At 36.8% G+C, this 18,138-nt stretch overlaps 1 protein-coding gene across 8 annotated transcripts in view; it reads right to left on the reverse strand.

Moving 5' to 3' along the window:
• LOC108973563 (semaphorin-1A) overlaps positions 1-18,138 on the reverse strand; it is a 458,547-nt gene that overhangs the window by 390,870 nt on the left and 49,539 nt on the right. The window lies entirely within an intron of this gene.

Consider the following 18,138-nt stretch of genomic DNA (forward strand, 5'->3'; position numbering starts at 1 on the left):
CACACCTCTCGCCTTCCTTTATACGCAGATAGTTCATAACTTATTTTTCGATTAATGTTTGTTATTTTATATTTTTTTTTTCTCCTTTCTCGTGGTTTTTAATCTACTATGAATTTCCTTTTATTTCTAAAATTATTTACGCTGGTCTAATTTATTCAAGTGAAGCGATTTCAACACTTTGAGAGAAAATAGCTCCTTTATCGCAGCAGTCAGTTCTATACTATCCAATATATTATAGTTCAACTTTGCAGATTGTTAAGTCAGAGGTTTTTCAAAAAGATTTCGGGAAGGGTTTTTATTATTGCAACAAAAAAAAAGGGAGCAGAAGCCAAAAGCTTCAAGTATATATGAAGTAAACCGACGTACCTCGACATAACATTACTTTATTCCACTTATGGTAATATAAATATTGAAAATATTGCATAATAAATCTTTCTGCTCTCAAGATTTAGCCAATACTTTTGACTCCAAGTTCAGAGTAAAGTTTCAGGAAAGACTTTGACACCAAACAGTATATACTTCTATATATTTCAGTTAAGTAGCTTAAAGTATTTCTCGATATCGGAGCAGAACACTCTCCTCGCTATGCACATAAAACTGGAACACACGATTTTCGCAAGCTTTACCATATGCAAATTTTTCACCAGCATACGCCATAGCCTGATACAGGTGGCCATCACTTGTTGCGATTAACGTCCAACTTATAAGATGGATGAATAAACACCTACCAACCAAAATTCAGGAACTTCTAGCAAGTCACTATCGTTGTACATATGTGGCTTTGCGCTGTCCTGAAGGACCACAAATCCTCACCTCTTGACCAAAGCTCAGCTCATAATTCGATTTTATTGCGTCTCAGCAGCGATTCGGTCCATCAGAGTTATTTGCATTAACTCTGTGGCGGCGCCCATAGTAAATCCATCAAGCTACTTTTTGTATCCAGTCTTATTAAAAATATCCCTAACGGTATATTATGCATTTCAGAGCTCCTGGGCTTCGGAGTCGACAATTTTTATTATTTTAAAAATATTTTCGACATTCGGTTTTCGAAGGTCAGGACAAACTTTTTCATCAAAATTTCGACGAAACCAAAACTCAGCCTGGCTATTAAAGCATCAGTACCATATAAGGTATGCACATTTTCTTGGTTTGTTTTTTCGCCTATTTCGATTATAATTTTTGAGTATTATTTTTTATTGCATGGTATCCATCTTGGACGCGTGCTTACACAACACTGAGTCAAGCAAACACAAAATTATTTCAAATTTTTTTAAAATAGAAAATTGTATCTTTCTAACACAATAAGCGATTACTGATAAGATCACAAAAGATATCTTTCGGAAAAATAATGAACTTCCTTTTACTAGACCTTATGTAGACCATTCTAAAGTACTTGAATACATTTAAGCAATCTGTTGGCGTTTTTTGCCGTCTTTTCGTTAGCATAAATTGTGTGGTTATGAAATTCTCAACTAGTTTATGTAATTTTATTTATTTGATCATTCAAGAAGTTAGCTCCGCGTTTCAAACCAGGGTATTTATAATGCATACGAAAAAGTGATATACCTCCTACATCTTTCTTCGGTATAATTATAAACTGAATAGTGTCATAAACTTGAAGTCATCACCAAACTTTATATTCCAAAAATATGCTCTTTTGGACCTTTTTGACACCGTTTAAGCATGAAAGGTCACTAACTTAATCTAATCTGGCCCGCAGTCCCCGGAAGTTCATGTGACAAGACACAGTAAATGCATTTCAATAACACTGCGTACACAAAGTATGTAGCTAAAGTATAATCTAAAGAACCATTGAAATTTTATAGCCACACACAGAGTCTACCACAATTGTGACTAATTCTAAAATTCATATAAATTAGTGAGATAAGCAAATAGATTCAGTGCTTTCGGTAGGTAGTGTATGTGTGTATGGTATGTATGTATGTTTACTACTGGTTAGTCACAGTTGCTTAGTTTTCAGATAACACGCGGTCGTCATTATGGTTGGAGTTGCAAGAAGCAGTTGACTAGAATGAGTAGTAGCAGCTGCAGTTGCGACATAACTGTTGTGAAGATATAACTATATACATATGTGCATATATATATCAGTATATGTGTGTATATATATCTGTTTATGTGTGTACGTATATTTATACGCATGCATGTATGTGTTATGTGTGAGTAGAAAACATTCAGCGAGCGAGTTTTCCAAATTACGATTATTTACATAACCATGACAGTCGGCCGCAACAAGGACAACGAATGACAATAGGAATAATAACAACAACAAAAATACAACAACTACTACATGGGAAGAACAAATGTTAACTTTGGTAGCTAAGAAGCTATAATACCCTTCATGCATAGAATATATAGTATAGAAATAGTTGATTTCAAACGTTTAATTTGTATGACAACTATATGCTATAGTGAACCGATCTAAATAATTCTTACGGAGTTTGTGCCGTTGCTTTGGACAATTATGTGTGCCAAACCTCTATCCAATATCGTTACAGATGAAAAAGTTTTCCATACAAGAACTGGAAATTTGAACGTCAGTTTATATGGCAGCTATATGCTATAGTGGTCCGATCTGAATGATTTCTTCGGAGATTACTACTCTGTCTTAGGCAACAATCCATGAGAAATTTCGGAAAGATACCTTGGCAAATAAATAAGTTTTTCATACAAATACTGGAAATTTATCCGTCATTTTGTATAGCAGCTATACGCTATAGTGGTCCGATCTAAAAGATTTCTTCAGAGATTATAACGTTCTTTTAGCCAATAATTCATGACGTGTTTCGGAAATATATTTCGTCAATCTCGTCAAATAAAATTGTTTTCCGTACAAAAACTTGGTTTTGATCGTTCAGTTTGTATGACAGCTATATGATATAGTCGATCGATTTGAACAATATTATCGGAGAATATAGCCGAATTTCGTGAAGACAGCTTGGCACATAAAAAAGTTTTCCATGGAAGGTCATGAGTTTGATCAATAAGTTTTAGTGATCCTTATAGTGATCCTTTAGTGTTCCTATAACGACAGTTCCAACAAAAGAGCATCTTCTTGGGGAAGAAAGAACATGCTAGAAATTTCAGATCGATATCTCAAAAACCGAAAGTGTTCAGGGTATAAAAACGCAAACGGGCAAACGGAAGCAAGCAACAGCAAGTTATGCAAGTGAGCAGAAATATAATATGAAAGAAAAAAAATCGAGAAGAAAACATTTAAATGGAGAACAATAAAAACCAAATGACATTATGCTAATTCAGGAAGCTACTAACGACGAACAACACCAACCCCGCCAACCAATCAACCTAACCAACCAACCGACCAACCGGGTGGCAAAACCAGCTGAACAACGGCCAGAGCATACAAGAGACGCTTAACGGTATTTGCAACAAGCGTGAGATAGTGCGAACGAGCGAGTACGCAGGCGGGGATAAAAGGATAAAGTTACGACGATTCTGCCGAGTAAGCCAAATGGAGAAAGTTACAAAAAGCAAAAGTTTATAGAAGAAAAATCCGGAGAGAACTTTGCGGCGATCGGACTACGTAAACGGAAGGCGTTGTGTGGAATAAATTGAAATGAAATGGGAGAAAAAATAAGGGAAAGAAACAAAATAACAAATAGTAAGTTGAAAGTAGCCACGTAATAGACGTAAAAAACTGCAAGAGTCGGGCTGTAATCGGCTGCAGCAAGTTACAGCAAGGTAAGGTATGGAACGGACTAGCAAATGCGGATTAGGCGCAAGAAAGTCACTAAATAAGAAAAAAGCTTTGCAGCGGAATAAATAAAAGTGCTGGCTACAATAAGTTAGTGGCAACATCGTGGACGAATAACAAATAAGAAAGAAAGATAAATATAGAGGCAAGAGAGGCAATAATATATGTAAGTGAAGAATATATGGTTTCCAGTAGCTTATTGAGCGCTTAGCGGTTGTGGAGTATATAATTAATGATGAGATTGGCATGGAAAAGAGAAAGGATAGAAAGAAAACAGATGTATTTCATCTTGCCCCCCTTCACTATCAGACCTTTTTGTCTCGATTATTTGTACAACCTGGAGAAATCAGAACTAATGTTATGGCTAATGAGATTGTATCCCGATCTTGACGGAGGTCCAAGTTAATGCTACGACCTCAGAACATACGCACGTCTAAGACCAGGGGACAGCGAGGTAGCTTGCTGAATTTTCCTATGCAGGAATGTAGTACTACAAGATGTTTTCCAAAGTAATCAGAACTTTTTGAATCTAGCTCCCCCTGGTGGCGCCATATATATGTATGTCGACTGGTGCGTTAGAATCTGCTGTCTCTATCGATTATCCACTGACATTTCATTGATTGGAAGTTATTGCGTTTTAAGTTTCAGTATGTTTGTGTTATCGGTGCGTAAATGAGCTTTAAACAAAGAGCCAACATTAAATTTTGTTTTAAAATTGATAAAACTTTTACCGAAACGTTTCTATTGATGAAGCAAGTTTATGGCAATGATTGTCTATCCCGTAGCAGAGTGCACGAGTGGTTTCAACGTTTTCAAAGAGATCGTGAGGACATAAATGACGATCAACATGTGGGCCAATTCATAAAAAATCAGCCGAAATCATCATTGAAATTCATGGAAATGGCATTGAACATTTTCAAAACATCGATTTATCGCATTTTGACTGAACATTTGGGTTCACGAAAAGCGTGTGCTCGGTTTGTTCCGCACAAATTGCTCTCATTAATCGACACTTGTGACCAATTATTTGGCCAAAAATCCCATTTTAACCATTAAACACTCCCCGTATTTACCTGATATGGCACCGTGTCACTTCTTCCTTTCGGAAAAATGTATTTGCCCTTGAAAGGAAAGCGTTATGCAGATGTAGAGGCCATTCAAAAGGCTTGCACCGGCATACTGACGGCCATTCCGGATGAGCTAAAACACACGTTCGACAAGCTTTTACCCCATGCAAAAGCTGTAATGAAGCAGAAGAAGTCTATTTTGAAAAGGAGTCTATTTGAAAGAGTCAAGCCGTTGGAGAAGGCATGGAGTGAGCATTTTTACCAATGGATCGAAAAAGGACGTATTCTGTCGGGAGCTCTTCATCTCCATCAACAGTATTTTCAGAATACCTGACCAGACTACCAGACCGACCAGTGGATATGTCTGCCATCAAGGTTCATCTCCTTCAGAGAGGTGAGCATACACACCGACAGCCGATCGGCTATACTGGCTTATATTTCTGTGCTCTGAAATCTAGTCAAGGACTGCAAGACCTCATTAGCAACAGATTCAAGCTTATTCCATAGACTTTTATGCACTTGATAACAGCGAATTCGCCGAAACTGCAAAGCCGGTCAGTTTTCCAAAAAGGGAACATTTTCCTCAACTTCATCCGATTGAAATTGAATCGGTTTTCCGATTGATATCGTCTTGCGTTAGATGAACCTACGGTGAGCTCAGCAAGAGCTAATCAACAAACATAACTCGGTCGACTGTGAGATTCTTCTGGCCCAGAGTCAGCCATAAGAAGCCGAGGTTGCAACCTAGTTTTAAGCCTTTTAACAGGCCATTGGCATATTTCCGCCCAACTGCAGTAGCTGTATGAAAAAAGATGAGCTGGAAACCACTCCACACTTCCTTCTTGACTTCCCCGCATTTGGGAGGTCAAGATTTCAAATTTCGGAGCGCATACCTTAAGACATTCCACCAAATTGGCGGGAAAGGAAATTAAACGCCTGTGCAAATTTGCATTTGCTGCTAGCATGTTGCTAATTTTTAAGTTTGAGCACAGTAGTTCTTCTTTTCTATGGCCTCACAAAGGTCTAGATAAAATAGTCCAAGTGTGATTTTTGATCAGCCATCTAACATAACCTAACCTTTAGTAAACGGAACAAAGTTGCTGGAAATAACGCAAAGGCGGAATATTAGTTCAGGTGAGATCCAGTGATTTTGTATGACCTCTACGATCTAACATAACATAATATGAGCTGTCTAGGGCAAATTTGATGAGATGATAAAGTGGTTAGTGCTGATGAGATATTGATAGATGATTGCAGTATATGAAAATATTTTATTTTAATTTTCAGGTCACTAATGACCAGTATTCGTAGAATTAAAAAATTTTATATGCACATTTATACTATTATAAAGAAAAAAGGAAATAGCCGAAAATAAGTTCTTTTGACAGAATACTGCGAGAATATTATTATTTCTCTCCGATAAATTTCAAAAATACCAAAATAAATTCTCAACAAATCCATATGAATGCTTCATAGCGAAAAACTCGACAGTCATGAATGGCTGCCATTTATGTCAGCGAGGAAAAAGTATTATTAAAAAAAATATTCGAAATTCCGAAATAACTTTATCGTAACAGAATTCTAATTTTAATACGTTTCTGCTTATTTTTGGTACATTTCGTGAAAATCCTTGCTGCCTACCACTAACTAAATAGGCAGATTGCCAAGAATGCTATTGCTTTGATTAGAGATGCTAAACTTTTCAAATGTTGGCTCAAGCAATTGCTATGATGATGCAACTGTCAAGGATTTATTTACAGGATTTATATGCATTTTTACATAGATTTGTAGTTTTTATATCATTTTTGTAGTTTTTTATATATTTGTAAGCTGTGCAGTACTGCTTGGCGTGCGCTGGTATGCCGCAAAGCATATTACGGCAAGTAGCCGCACAAACGTGCTGCAAACGCTTTCATCGTAAATCATATATGCTTGTGTGTGTATATGTGTGTGCGCGTAATGGATGTGTGCTTGAGTACACAAGAGTTTTTCTAACTTAACCCTGACCTGGCATACATAGAAAAGTAGGCGCTATCTACGGGTATAGCTGGGGAAACGCGCCACTTAAAAGGGCGGAGGCTTGGTGGGGTGCTTTGGGTGGACGACAACTGCAACTGTTGAAGCATAAATGCTTTTCAAATATGAAAAATTACAAGGATAACAACTAGAAAAACAATAATAAAGCCAACAAATGGCAAAAGCAGCGGTAAAGGCAGTAGCAGGGGCAGCGGCAGAGATAGAAGCAGAGCCAGTGGCGAGCAGGCGGCGGCGGCAAGGACAATAAACGACTTATGCAAATATGCATTCATGCTAAACTACCGTACAAAAACCAAATACAACAACACAAATGAACAAAAATAATTCATGCAACTACAAAGACAACAAGAACAACAAGTGATACTTGCATACATGACTATAAATAAACGAAAGCAGGCGACCAAGCTAACCAAGTCACCGCTGGCCATGCGCTAGGCACCATGAGAGCGCAACATAAAATACAAACAGCTAACGGTACATGAACAAGCAATTCAAATGCAAAGCGTATACAGCAAAATACAACAAGAGCAACAAACGCGCTTCGATTTACATTGAAACAAAAAGCATTTTAAATGGCGGCGAGAGTGGGCGCTGCTTTGTCACAACTAAAGCGGCAAGGACACACACACATACATACATGCAAATAAATAAAGTGCAGGAAGGATAAGGTGCGGGTGGCGCAAGCATGCGGTTGCAAGTAGTTTGTGGCCAAGAGTGGCAACGAATACGAAAGGTATAAAAGCTTTTACACAAAGCGCCTGAAATGAAAATCCTTCACTGAGCCCGACAACAACAACAACAAGCATTAAGCATGACAACAACTACAAGTATTAAGAATAACAACAACAAGCATTAAGCATAACAACAACAGCAATAGAAAAATTCAAAATAAAAAAAACAACAACAACAATTGCGCTAACAGCGCCACAATCAGCAGCGACACCGAAAAAGCGCCCGCAGGCGGACATTGCACTCGCACAGCGCGCTCGCCCTTGGCAACACGTACATATAGCAGTAATGCAGCGCGGCGCGGGCCGTTAGTTGTTGTTTAATTGTAGTTAATGTTGCCGTTGTTATTGCTGTTTATTTCATTCATAGCCGCTGCATTTGCAATGGCTTGCAGCTGTCAAATGTTGCCACCACAACGCGACTGCATTGCACTTTGTGTATGTGAGTGTGTGTGTGTGTGTGTTGATGAGTTCGGTATTTCTTTGTGGCTCATTGCTTGTGCCTTTCTCCACCTTCGTTCTACTTCCCACCAACTTCTACTAACCTTCTATTACTTTAACCGCACTTTTGTTGCAGGCTCTTTACCACAAATGCAAGGAGCAGCTTGGCGAGTGCCTTGACAAAAACAATAGCAATAACAGTAATATAAAAGGCTACAAAAATAATAAAAAGATAGCAGTACAATTGGCTAAAGTAAGTGAAGTGCGAGAAAAAACTGTAGTGCAGATAGTCACCTCTCGCAAGCGCCACAGAAGTTAACTTTTGCCAGCAACTAGTAAAGCTAGTATTGGTAGAGCACAGTGGGTTAACATGACAAAAAATGGACACAATTCGAAATACATATATACCCATACAGACCACAATAATTTGGGTAAACTTTTGTGTTTCGAACATTTTTTTTTTTCGAAAACGTAACCCTGCTAATACTTTACTTTCATCCGAAAAAAAAACCTTTCGAAATCTAGTTCGAGAAACATGATTCTCAAATATTGTCAGCGATCCCACCTGGAAGCCGAGCTAAAATTATTTGCTAGTTGATTTCATCAAGCTGATATTCGTTAAGCCACGAGTTGTTCCAAGAAATAAAACAGCTAGAAACGCTCTTACTAACTCTTAAGGAATCATCGGATGGTATTTCTTCAGAAATGATGAGGTTATTAACGTAACTGGCGACCTTTATTGCGCCATGAAACAGACTTTTTGATGCCTGTTATTGACGCCACTTCCCACACATCGCATCAATCAATGGATTTATTGAAAGAACACTTCGGTGAGCAGATAATATCGCGTGTTGGGCCGGTCGATTGGTCACAAAGATCGTGTAATATCACACCGTTAGACTTCTTCCTGTAGGGATATATAATATCTAAGATCTATGCGGACAATCTCGCTGCGATACAGGCCTTGAAGCAAAACATCACGCTAGTTAGGAGTCGAAATGCACGAACGAGTCACGAAAATTGAACTCAACGGAGGGACCTTCAGAGATAATAACGTATTAGAAAGACTATGGCATACGGAGTCTGCTAAATCAATTCCAGTCAATTCGAACACTAGGCAAGCTCAGTACCGACTGTTATACACCAGCCACACAAACAAATATTGTGATATTTGCTAGTAAAGTTCGGTACTTCTTGATTAATTCCGAGCGTACTGTCAGCAATCTCAGGGCTAGAATTATTGCTCTGTTATCGGATTGAAAGTACACCTCTCTCAATGGAGCAACACTGCTATCGCTACCTTAATTGCAGTCTACCTCTGGCAGTCTGGTCAGGCAAAAAACCCTGTTGGAAAAACTCAGCGAATTCGTCACGCCCATATAACCAGAGAGGTAACCATCAGGTGAAGGTTTCGCAACACAGTGACTCAGGTCATCAGGGATGCAGTTGAATTTACAGAAGATTTCGAATTGTCCCTGTCTGGTTACTGTCATGTACCCTGTTTTCCGGAGGCGAATAGCAAGCTTCGCAGCAATGCTCATTCCGGCTACGTCTGAGAGTGCTTTGTCTTCAATGTTTATTTTGTTAGATTAGCGCGAAAATACTCAAAAAACTTCGATTTGAGTGCAAAATTAGAATCCACATTGTAAAGGGTTGCCACTTATAAAAAAATAAAAAAATTTGCAGTCCTTTGAACAGTAGTTGTCACCTATTTTTATATATCTTGAAGTGTCTTACAGAAATATTTTAAAAAAAGTTGTTTTAATTCTTGAGTGTAAAATTAAAGACGACTTTATATAGGGTTGCCAGATGTTAAAAAAATATTTATAGGTTTAAAGATTAAAGCACAAACTGTGTTATTGTTGTTTAAGCAGGTTTTAGAAAATAATACAATTTTTGAATAGAGGTTGCCACCTACTCATATATACATATCTTGAAATAAGGGATACATGAAAATATCAGTTTTAAATATAAACATTAAAAAAGTATAACTGTTGTCGTCATATTTCTGGAAAGCTATATAATTCACATATTTTTTTACCAAGGTTGCCACCTACGCAAAAAATAAATAACTCAATTTTGAGAAAATGTATGCATACATATTATTTTATGCTTGTGTTATTAAAATATTAAAAAAAAGTGTTAAAAAATATTAAAAAAAGTATTAAAAAAAGTATTAATTTAAAATATTTTTGTACAAAGGTTGCCACCTATTCTTGCATACATATCTTGAAATCGGGAACATATGAAATCATCACTTTCTGAAAAATATTATTAATTTTATTGTTAGAAAAATACCTTTCGAAAAGCTACAAAAATAAAAATTCGTTCGACAATAGTTGCCACCTTTATGTGTTTATTAAGAAATCAGGCATATATAAAGGTGTCATTTTTGTGAAATTTTTTTCATTATTATTATTATGTTATTGTGACTTAATTATTTTTTGGAAAGGTCTAATAATAAATATTTGAGCGACTAAGGTTGCCATCTGGTGAGATTATTATTAAATCATGCAAGGTTGAAAGTCTCATACTAAATGTTCAGCTAATTTTATTTTGTACAATGTCATTGCAACCAAAATATTTTTGGGAAGTTATACAAAACAATTTTCACCAGGGTTGCCACCTTTGCATGTTTACTATGACAGTTTCACTTTTGTGGAGTTAATATTTCTATGTCATATACAGTATTATTGCCTTAAAAACATTTTTTGAAGGCTATAAAAAAATATTTGTTTGACAAGGGTTGCCACCCTTTTATGTTTATTATGGAATCAGTAAAATATGGCGCTATTAAAATACGACTAAATTAGTACTACTGTAAGAAATTTAGCCATAAAAAAATTTTTGTTTGACAAAGGTTGCCACCTTACTATGTTTATTACGAAATCAGAAAAATAAGGGATTCTTAATATAAGACTAAATTAGTACTAATGAGTGAAAAATATGCCAAAACGCATAGGAACACTGTTTTAAATTTTTTTATTGTATTAAACAACATATTGTTATATATTTACTGTCCGATAAAGCTACAAACATTTCAGAAGAGAAGGTTTTTTTTTTATTTAGAGAGAGGTTTTTCTATTGAGAATTATTTTTAAACTTGCTTATGGCTTTAAATTTTCAAAGTATCTAAACCTAAACAAAAAAATTTTTTTTTTACCCAAAACAGACATGATTTGCACCACTGTGCCGCAGTGTGGTCAGCAGGGTGGCAATTTATTTACTCGACAGCTCGTCTGACAGACAGAGTTCGTGATTTCAGCTTTGTTTATTTATTAACAGTAGCGATTTTTGCTGTTGGGTGCTGCTTTCAAAGCTGCTTCTAAGGTTTTGAATTATGTGGGCGCCTAAATGTAGGCAACAGCAATGTGGCCAAATAAGACTTTTTGTAATTGAGATGCGAGTAAACAAATTTGCGCCCTCAAATCGTTAAGAACATTTTCAAATATCTGCAAATAATAAATTTAATAAATTAAATGTATATAATAAATCTACATAGTATATACATACATACATAAATGAGTGTCTATTTGTACCGATTACAGCGCCGCCCGCGGATTTAAACAGCTGTGCGCGTGAAAGTTGTAATTAATGTAAATAAAGTGTATAAAAATTTCACTAATTAACAAACCCGCGCATATTTGACATGCCATGCCAGCATAAATGGGGCGATAAGGTAGCTGGTGCTAGAGGGGTCACAAAGGGTGTGAAAATAGTACAAGTTGCGAGCAAGGGTGATTGCGCGCGCGCTCCAACAACTTATGTGCTTGAGCTAAGTATTCACACTTTTTCTAAATTAAAAACTTATACAAGTGTAGTTCCAAGCACACACACACACACGCACGCGCACATTTTCACGCGGGGGTGACCTTAACAGCCAGCAGCGACAGCCAAGAAAAAGTAAAAGAACAAACAAAAAATAGGCAAGTATTAGTGTGGAGCAACAAAACCCGGTACTAAGTGTCTTTAATGAGTTTTTCAACGATGGCAATCACTTGCACGCACACACACACACGCAGGCAGAGAGAGCGCTAGTATGCGCTCAAGCGCAATTCACTCACATCATCAGCTTTGCGCTGCAGTATTTGTTAGGTTAGGTTGGCGTGGTATGTGGGAGTATGTGGCACCTGCCACATCTGTCTCAGCAAACAGTTACCCGCTTACCGTCACTCACACACATACTCGTACTCAATAATAGCACAAATTCGCTGCAACTTTCGCAAATGCACTTCTTAAAACCCCTTTATAGACACACATACATATACGGCTTTATATTAAGCATTTTTAGTTATTTGCTGCGTGTGTGTGTGTGTGTGTGTAGCGGTAAATTGCAACAATTTTCTATTTGAGCTTTCGTGTTAATTACAACGACGGAAATTTCTGTAAAACTTTTACATTTCACTTTATATTATTTCGCTCGAGGCAATTTTTTTCGCCATATTGACTAACTTGTAATATGCGCTGTTTTTGTTGTTGCTGTTAGCATTTGTAATTATAATTGTACTTAGCTGGCAACAAATGTAACAGTATTTCGCTGCTTAACTATGATTATTAGTTAAGTTTCGTGAAGATGGCAAGTTGCTTAGGGGCATATGGCTGCGTACATCGCATACAGGGTGCCACATTCGAGATAAAGTATTGTAGCATAAGAAAAAAAAAGTCAGTGGCGGATGCAGACTTTCTTTTTGGGGGAGAAGGTACTTCCACAGAAAAAAATTTTCTTCCAAAATATATTTTTGCCCCTAAACCTCCCTGTGTTTCCGCTGTGCCAAAATTTGAGTGAATGTAATTTTTACTTGTAGCTTTTATTGTATTTTTGTTAAAATAATTTTTTCGAATAAATAAAATCTATATGTATATGTTTTAAATGAAATGATACTAAATACCAGTTAACTACCGGTTACTGCTAACCAACTTATATTTTTGACCCCTAAAACCGCACGTGGTTCCGCACTAACGAAATTTAAGTAAAACTAATTTGTACTTGTAGTTTCTGATATATTTTTGTTGAGATTATTTAAAAAAAAAATATAAAAAAAATTGGGGAAGAGAAATGTTGTCAAGGATGATGATGTTTACGCAGTGAGCATACAAAATCGAATGAAAGAAAAATACAGTCGCTTTATTAAAGCAGCAATATTTCAAGTCTTACAGTACTTCTTTCGTTGTTAAAGAGGACGATGTTTACGCAGTGAGCATACAAAACGAATGAAAGAAAAATACAGCTGTTTTATTAAAGCAGCAATATTTCAAGTCGTACAGTACTTCTTTCTGCTTTGAAAAAATAACTCTGGCCGAGCGAATACCCGGGGTGGCTCAAGTACTTTCGTGCAGTACTCCTTTCTGCGTTAAAAATAAAAAAATATATTGAGTTTTTNGCCAAAAGGTACCCCTGCGGTGAATAGAGGCGATTTTGTCATCAAGAAACTGCAAAAAGAATAACTATATTTCTAAGAGGTATAAAATCCAAGAAATCCCCATCCGCACGCTCGAATGTTAACGTCTTTAACCTGTTGACAATGTAAAGTACTTGGGGTTACGAGCTAGTACTAGGGTATTCAAAGGGAAGAACAAAATTGGCTTAGCCGTCAACCCAAGTAAAAATGGCATGGTTTCATTTACCCAACCCATAATTGATCCGCACAACTGGGATACACGTCTTTAACCTCACGTGAGGTACCTTGTCCCTACCCTTAATAAAAAAAAACTTTCATTAGGAGAGAGTAAGCAAGGCATTGGGTGCCTTATACTTCGGTAGAGGTGCTATTAAGAACTTTCACTCGCTAAAACTTCAACATAATCAAAAGGTGGGTCTCATTTATATCTGTTTATCGCGGATACAGCTGCCACGTACATTACTGCGAAGGTCGCAAATCTTACTCTTTTAAAAAGCACATAGAGCAATACAATGTGTTGGTTACAATTGGTCTACGTGAAAGGGACAGCTTTTCTAACTTGGTCAGATTCGAAACCGATCTAAAACCTTCGCCGCGCTGTGGATCCGACAGCCGGCCGCATTCGACTCCACACTAGTTTGAATTTTTCAATCCTACCCGCCTTTAGGTTTAAACCACAGCCACCCTGAATCTCCCCAAGGGCCAAACCGAAGCCAAAAATACAGACAAAGTTCATATGGATTTTATTCGCTTCTTACGATAGACATACTTTGCCGCGGGCTAATTCTACTTAGTGCCCGCTGGGGTGGTATAGGCCATTTCGAAATGCTCTCCTCTGCCACTTCGGAGCAAAGTCTAATCCTAGTGGCCCTTTCTCTGCTCCCAAATTGACGAGTGCTATGTGGATAGGGCTAGTGACTGAAAAAGAAGTGGAGTCAGCTTCAACTAAGATCGGTCGAAGCTCATAAGGAGGGTTGGAAGATGAATTTTCAATGAAAAGTCTTTTGTCCGACTCAGTGTGTTTTAGGCAGAAGTACTTGTTATTCAAGTGGCAGTAGACGTTTAGCTCCGACCAAAGAAAAGTCTACTTCTGGGAGGTGAGTATTCACTCCGACAGCAGAGCAACAATACCAGCGTTAAGTCTGCACTGTGTCATAAAAGTTAATCAAGGCGTGTCTATCCACATCTACTTCATTATCCATCAAGCTTCTTCATTATTAGGAACGGAAATTGTCAAAATTGTATGGAGGAAGGTGAGGTGAAAACTTCTAGACACTTTCTCTTATATTGTTATTTATATAAGAATGAGTTTGGAACCTCCCGACAATCATATTTCGAGTGAACTAAGAAAGATAGCTGAAACCGACATTAGCAGCCTTAAAAAACTTAGACTCAACGTATCTTCAAAAAAATTTAAAATCGTTTTCAGATATACAAACAAATTGTAATATATAGCCATTCTCTAACCAAAACTCTAATTTTGTTTCATTATTGGTGGTTACTATCGCTTTTCTTTCGGCTGTAAGCTTATGAAAAATGATGTTACGTTATTTTGCAGTTTAGGTGACGATATGTTTTGGGTAGCACATAGACCTGCGTTCTAAACTATTTAAGTGTGATCAATATTAGCTTATGTAACAAGATCAACCATTTGCAACAAGAAGAAGTATTCAGTAAACGGGTTATCTTTTCTAAAAATAAAGTCAATTCATAAGCCAACAACGCTCAACTGGGTGTGGCCCTATCCAGGTCCGAATTGAAAGCAACCACCGACAGCGCGCTTTCCGCCGATCATTCCGCATATATTTCAAGCGCTGTCAGCTATAATGCATTTTTATTAATATTGTTTTTTTTTTATATTATATATTTTTACTGCTTTATTGCTTATACCACACAGATCGATGCGATATAATACAAGTCTGCTTCCTGCCTTTCAGTTGCTGCTCAGTAGCTGCCTCAAGAAGCTGCGAGTGACACAAAGAACCACTATGCGGCCGTTTTTCTTCGAATGCACCGCTGTGATTTTGTGTGTGTGCTGTTTTTCTTTTTTTTTTTTTGTTGCTGTATTTATATTTTGTGATTCAGCGGACGCGTTTGGCAGTTTGTTGTATATTTTGTTGTAGCGGATGTGGCAAGTTCTTGTGAGCAATTGAAAGTCAGCGCTTTTGTGCATTTATGGTCATCTGTTGAGTGTGATAATGATAAGATGCACAAAAGAGGAAGAGAAAATGATAAAGATAACAACAAGAACACTACACTGACGATAAAAAAATATATGCAGGTTAATGTATATAGTATCTTTGTGTGTATGATCAAATTTAACTCGGACTAGTCCCATGAAACATACCAAATCCATGTCTTTTTTATGTTCGTGTGTGTGTTTCATCTCCATATGTCAATTTGTGTGCGGTTGGCAGTTTTTTTTTTTTTTTTTTTTTTTTTTTTTTTTTTTCTTTTTTTTTTTTTTTTTTTTTGTGTGTTTGTTTTTTTTTTTTTTTTTTTTTTTTTTGTTTAATGAGAAGCATTTTTCTGTCGATTATTATTACGGAAAGAAATTAGTAACCAGTTTGCTGTGTGTTTCCAATGGAATCACGGCTAAGGTAACATGGAGAATGTTATATAAGAGTTTTGGAGACTCTACTTTAACACGAAATACTTGAATGGCTTAATAAATTCAGTGAATATCGTGAAGTCATCTTAAACTTGCTTCCTTTGAGTTGTCCATCCAACTCTGTTAATGACGATAATATGGAAAAAGTTAAAGCAACGCTGCCTCAAAATAATCATGTTGGCCTCAGGGAGATAAAACATGACTTAACATCATTATGGATGGGTAGTCCAAAAAATCGTTTCGTATTTTGTCAATAGATTTCATGGCAGTCGTATATCCACAGTGCTACTAATCGTTCAGTCGCTTCCGTTCTGAAAATTTCGATGTCAAAGATGCACCTCGTTCTAGTCGACCTATCGTTGAAAAAGTCGATGAAATTATGGAAAAGATTAATGAGGACCGTGAAATAATCAATCAAGGTAGCGCTAAGGAAGTTAACATTTATCATCAAATGGTTTTGAATCATTTAAAAAAGGCTGGCTACAAAGAGAATCTCGATGTTTGGGTATCACTTGAATTACCTGTGAAAAATTAACGAACCGAATTCACAACTGCAATCCTTTGTTGAAACGAAATGAAATCGAACCATTTCTAAAGTGAATTGCAACAGAAGACGAAAAGTGGATTAAATACGACAATAATGTGCAAGCAAGATCATGGTCCAAGCATATTGAAGCTCAACAAATAGTCGCAAAGCCAGAATTGACGCCTCGAAAGGTTATGTTGAGTGTTTGATGGGATTGGAAAGTAATCATCTACTCTGTGCTGCTCCAGCCTGGGCGAACTATTGATTCTACATTTTACTATCAACAATTGGTCAGATTGAAGCAAGGAATCGAAAAAAACGGCCAAAACTGATCCACAGAAAGTATTTCGTCTGCCATCAGGAGAACGGAAATCTTTGATGACTCGGCAAAATCTGGGTTGGCTTGGCTGGGCAGTTTCGATGAATCCCTCATATAGGCCTGGCCTTGCGTCATCGGACTATTATTTGTTTCGTCCAATGCAGAACTCCCTTAATGGAGTAAAGTTGGCTTCAAGAGAAGCCTATAATTACTTATCTCAGTTTTTCGCCGAGAAACCAGGAAAGTTTTACGTTGATGGAATAATGTCTCCAGCGGTTAAATGGCAAAAAGTGGTCGACCAAAATGGTTCATTAAAGTTCGTTATAAATATAAAAATATAAGTTGAAGTTTGATTAGAAATACGAACAGACTTTTTCGACTACCCAATATATACGTTTATAATTTTTCAAATTTTTGTCTGTCACAGCTAATCATAAAAAGTCGAGTATTTTGACTTTACTTTGTCACTTCCTCTTTTGTTGAGCATTTGCTTAATGACTATTGCTGATAAGGTGTGTCAATAGTATAGTGTACACGTACATATTTAATATTTATGCGTTAATTTGTTTACTCATAATATTTATGCGCACTGCGGGGCGTGTGGGAACGCTCAGAGTTCAGAGCGACTAGAGTTCATAATTACCTAGTCACATTAACATACTATACGCACACATATACAGAGAGTAATAAATACATACATACATACTAGGTATAAATACATATATAAATACCTACTATACATACCTAAATACATACACTCACACACATATTCATTCAAGACTTTATGTTGTCCAAAACTTTCCGGGCACCCTTTGCGCTTAACCGTAACCTTTAATATTCGTGTCACACGCTCATCAGCTACATAAAAAAACAAAATATGAATGTACCGAAAAGTAAAGTAAACATAATAAAAAAGAATGTTTGTCAAATGTCGGTGCAAACGTTTATGACGGTCAGTGCGATGATTTATGCGCGTGCGTGCCGCTCACCAAGGTGCAGCGATTTGTTTATCTCTGCTGACAGTGTTGAAGTGTCGCGTTAGCTATTTCTCACGCTCGGAGAAATATTAGAATCACAAACACAGATTTTTGTGTATGGAAACTAATTGTTTTGAAAATATAATGGCTTTTGTAGAGTAGAAAGTAAACGAAGGAATAAATTTGAAATGGCACTGAACCTTAATTAAAGTGGAATAGTTAAAAATATGTTTCATAATACAAAAATTTGCATAAAAACAATTTTTTTTTTATATATTTTTTGTGTTTATAGTTTTATTT

The sequence above is a fragment of the Bactrocera latifrons genome, unplaced genomic scaffold (assembly GCF_001853355.1).
Source record: "Bactrocera latifrons isolate USDA-ARS-PBARC rearing strain unplaced genomic scaffold, ASM185335v1 scaffold_49, whole genome shotgun sequence".
NCBI lineage: Eukaryota > Metazoa > Arthropoda > Insecta > Diptera > Tephritidae > Bactrocera > Bactrocera latifrons.